Source organism: Oncorhynchus kisutch, linkage group LG27 (genome assembly GCF_002021735.2).
Source record: "Oncorhynchus kisutch isolate 150728-3 linkage group LG27, Okis_V2, whole genome shotgun sequence".
NCBI classification, from domain to species: Eukaryota; Metazoa; Chordata; class Actinopteri; order Salmoniformes; family Salmonidae; genus Oncorhynchus; species Oncorhynchus kisutch.
This window is the reverse complement of record NC_034200.2, coordinates 3,657,726-3,662,890: the sequence shown is the minus strand read 5'-3', so window position 1 is coordinate 3,662,890 and position 5,165 is coordinate 3,657,726.

Sequence of the window (5,165 nt, the reverse complement as noted above, 5' to 3'; positions counted from 1 at the left end):
CCTGGAAAACACAAGGCCATCAACAGGAGCAGTACAGATAACTGGACACTCCCTGGAAAACACAAGGCCATCAACAGGAGCAGTACAGATAACTGGACACTCCCTGGAAAACACAAGGCCATCAACAGGAGCAGTACAGATAACTGGACACTCCCTGGAAAACACAAGGCCATCAACAGGAGCAGTACAGATAACTGGACACTCCCTGGAAAACACAAGGCCATCAACAGGAGCAGTACAGATAACTGGACACTCCCTGGAAAACACAAGGCCATCAACAGGAGCAGTACAGATAACTGGACACTCCCTGGAAAACACAAGGCCATCAACAGGAGCAGTACAGATAACTGGACACTCCCTGGAAAACACAAGGCCATCAACAGGAGCAGTACAGATAACTGGACACTCCCTGGAAAACACAAGGCCATCAACAGGAGCAGTACAGACAACTGGACACTCCCTGGAAAACACAAGGCCATCAACAGGAGCAGTACAGATAACTGGACACTCCCCGGAAAACACAAGGCCATCAACAGGAGCAGTACAGATAACTGGACACTCACTGGAAAACACAAGGCCATCAACAGGAGCAGTACAGATAACTGGACAGTCCCTGGAAAACACAAGGTCATCAACAGGAGCAGTACAGATAACTGGAAACTCACTGGAAAACACAAGGCCATCAACAGGAGCAGTACAGATAACTGGACACTCCCTGGAAAACACAAGGCCATCAACAGGAGCAGTACAGATAAATGGAAACTCCCTGGAAAACACAAGGCCATCAACAGGAGCAGTACAGATAACTGGAAACTCCCTGGAAAACACAAGGCCATCAACAGGAGCAGTACACATAACTGGAAACTCCCTGGAAAACGCAAGGCCATCAACAGGAGCAGTACAGATAACTGGACACTCCCTGGAAAACACAAGGCCATCAACAGGAGCAGTACAGATAACTGGACACTCCCTGAAAAACACAAGGCCATCAACAGGAGCAGTACAGATAACCGGACACTCCCTGGAAAACACAAGGCCATCAACAGGAGCAGTACAGATAACCGGACACTCCCTGGAAAACACAAGGCCATCAACAGGAGCAGTACAGACAACTGGACACTCCCTGGAAAACACAAGGCCATCAACAGGGGCAGTACAGATAACTGGACACTCCCTGGAAAACACAAGGCCATCAACAGGAGCAGTACAGATAACTGGAAACTCCCTGGAAAACACAAGGCCATCAAACGGAGCAGTACAGATAACTGGAAACTCCCTGGAAAACACAAGGCCATCAACAGGAGCAGTACAGATAACTGGAAACTCCCTGGAAAACACAAGGCCATCAAACGGAGCAGTACAGATAACTGGAAACTCCCTGGAAAACACAAGGCCATCAACAGGAGCAGTACAGATAACTGGACACTCCCTGGAAAACACAAGGCCATCAACAGGAGCAGTACAGATAACTGGACACTCCCCGGAAAACACAAGGCCATCAACAGGAGCAGTACAGATAACTGGACACTCCCCGGAAAACACAAGGCCATCAACAGGAGCAGTACAGATAACTGGACACTCCCTGGAAAACACAAGGCCATCAACAGGAGCAGTACAGATAACTGGACACTCCCTGGAAAACACAAGGCCATCAACAGGAGCAGTACAGATAACTGGACACTCCCTGGAAAACACAAGGCCATCAACAGGAGCAGTACAGATAACTGGACACTCCCTGGAAAACACAAGGCCATCAACAGGAGCAGTACAGATAACTGGAAACTCCCTGGAAAACACAAGGCCATCAACAGGAGCAGTACAGATAAATGGAAACTCCCTGGAAAACACAAGGCCATCAACAGGAGCAGTACAGATAACTGGACACTCCCTGGAAAACACAAGGCCATCAACAGGAGCAGTACAGATAACTGGACACTCCCTGGAAAACACAAGGCCATCAACAGGAGCAGTACAGCTAACTGGACACTCCCTGGAAAACACAAGGCCATCAACAGGAGCAGTACAGATAACTGGACACTCCCTGGAAAACACAAGGCCATCAACAGGAGCAGTACAGATAACTGGACACTCCCTGGAAAACACAAGGCCATCAACAGGAGCAGTACAGATAACTGGACACTCCCTGGAAAACACAAGGCCATCAATAGGAGCAGTACAGCAAACTGGACACTCCCTGGAAAACACAAGGCCATCAACAGGAGCAGTACAGATAACCGGACACTCCCTGGAAAACACAAGGCCATCAACAGGAGCAGTACAGACAACTGGACACTCCCTGGAAAACACAAGGCCATCAACAGGGGCAGTACAGATAACTGGACACTCCCTGGAAAACACAAGTCCATCAACAGGAGCAGTACAGATAACTGGACACTCACTGGAAAACACAAGGCCATCAACAGGAGCAGTACAGAGAACTGGACACTCCCTGGAAAACACAAGGCCATCAACAGGGGCAGTACAGATAACTGGACACTCCCTGGAAAACACAAGGCCATCAAACGGAGCAGTACAGATAACTGGAAACTCCCTGGAAAACACAAGGCCATCAACAGGAGCAGTACAGATAACTGGACACTCCCTGGAAAACACAAGGCCATCAACAGGAGCAGTACAGATAACTGGACACTCCCCGGAAAACACAAGGCCATCAACAGGAGCAGTACAGATAACTGGACACTCCCCGGAAAACACAAGGCCATCAACAGGAGCAGTACAGATAACTGGACACTCCCTGGAAAACACAAGGCCATCAACAGGAGCAGTACAGATAACTGGACACTCCCTGGAAAACACAAGGCCATCAACAGGAGCAGTACAGATAACTGGACACTCCCTGGAAAACACAAGGCCATCAACAGGAGCAGTACAGATAACTCGAAACTCCCTGGAAAACACAAGGCCATCAACAGGAGCAGTACAGATAACTGGACACTCCCTGGAAAACACAAGGCCATCAACAGGAGAGGTACAGATAACTGGACACCCTGGAAAACACAAGGCCATCAACAGGAGCAGTACAGATAACCGGACACTCCCTGGAAAACACAAGGCCATCAACAGGAGCAGTACAGATAACTGGACACTCCCTGGAAAACACAAGGCCATCAACAGGAGCAGTACAGATAACTGGAAACTCCCTGGAAAACACAAGGCCATCAACAGGAGCAGTACAGATAACTGGAAACTCCCTGGAAAACACAAGGCCATCAACAGGAGCAGTACAGATAACTGGACACTCCCTGGAAAACACAAGGCCATCAACAGGAGCAGTACAGATAACTGGAAACTCCCTGGAAAACACAAGGCCATCAACAGGAGCAGTACAGATAACTGGACACTCCCTGGAAAACACAAGGCCATCAACAGGAGCAGTACAGATAACTGGACACTCCCCGGAAAACACAAGGCCATCAACAGGAGCAGTACAGATAACTGGACACTCCCCGGAAAACACAAGGCCATCAACAGGAGCAGTACAGATAACTGGACACTCCCCGGAAAACACAAGGCCATCAACAGGAGCAGTACAGATAACTGGACACTCCCTGGAAAACACAAGGCCATCAACAGGAGCAGTACAGATAACTGGACACTCCCTGGAAAACACAAGGCCATCAACAGGAGCAGTACAGATAACTGGACACTCCCTGGAAAACACAAGGCCATCAACAGGAGCAGTACAGATAACTGGACACTCCCTGGAAAACACAAGGCCATCAACAGGAGCAGTACAGATAACTGGACACTCCCTGGAAAACACAAGGCCATCAATAGGAGCAGTACAGCAAACTGGACACTCCCTGGAAAACACAAGGCCATCAACAGGAGCAGTACAGATAACCGGACACTCCCTGGAAAACACAAGGCCATCAACAGGAGCAGTACAGACAACTGGACACTCCCTGGAAAACACAAGGCCATCAACAGGGGCAGTACAGATAACTGGACACTCCCTGGAAAACACAAGTCCATCAACAGGAGCAGTACAGATAACTGGACACTCACTGGAAAACACAAGGCCATCAACAGGAGCAGTACAGAGAACTGGACACTCCCTGGAAAACACAAGGCCATCAACAGGGGCAGTACAGATAACTGGACACTCCCTGGAAAACACAAGGCCATCAACAGGAGCAGTACAGATAACTGGACACTCCCTGGAAAACACAAGGCCATCAACAGGAGCAGTACAGATAACTGGACACTCCCCGGAAAACACAAGGCCATCAACAGGAGCAGTACAGATAACTGGACACTCCCTGGAAAACACAAGGCCATCAACAGGAGCAGTACAGATAACTGGACACTCCCTGGAAAACACAAGGCCATCAACAGGAGCAGTACAGATAACTCGAAACTCCCTGGAAAACACAAGGCCATCAACAGGAGCAGTACAGATAACTGGACACTCCCTGGAAAACACAAGGCCATCAACAGGAGAGGTACAGATAACTGGACACCCTGGAAAACACAAGGCCATCAACAGGAGCAGTACAGATAACCGGACACTCCCTGGAAAACACAAGGCCATCAACAGGAGCAGTACAGATAACCGGACACTCCCTGGAAAACACAAGGCCATCAACAGGAGCAGTACAGATAACTGGACACTCCCTGGAAAACACAAGGCCATCAACAGGAGCAGTACAGATAACTGGACACTCCCTGGAAAACACAAGGTCATCAACAGGAGCAGTACAGATAACTGGACACTCCCTGGAAAACACAAGGCCATCAACAGGAGCAGTACAGATAACTGGACACTCCCTGGAAAAACACAGAACCAGCAGACAGGTATCTTACTCAGTAACAACATACTCTCCCACTGTTACACACACTGACAATACCTTACTCAGTAACAACATACTCTCCCACTGATAGACACACTGACAATACCTTACCCAGTAACAACATACTCTCCCACTGATACGCACACTGACAATACCTTACCCAGTAACAACATACTCTCCCACTGATACGCACACTGACAATACCTTACCCAGTAACAACATACTCTCCCACTGATACGCACACTGACAATACCTTACCCAGTAACAACATACTCTCCCACTGATAGACACACTGACAATACCTTACCCAGTAACAACATACTCTCCCACTGATACGCACACTGACAATAC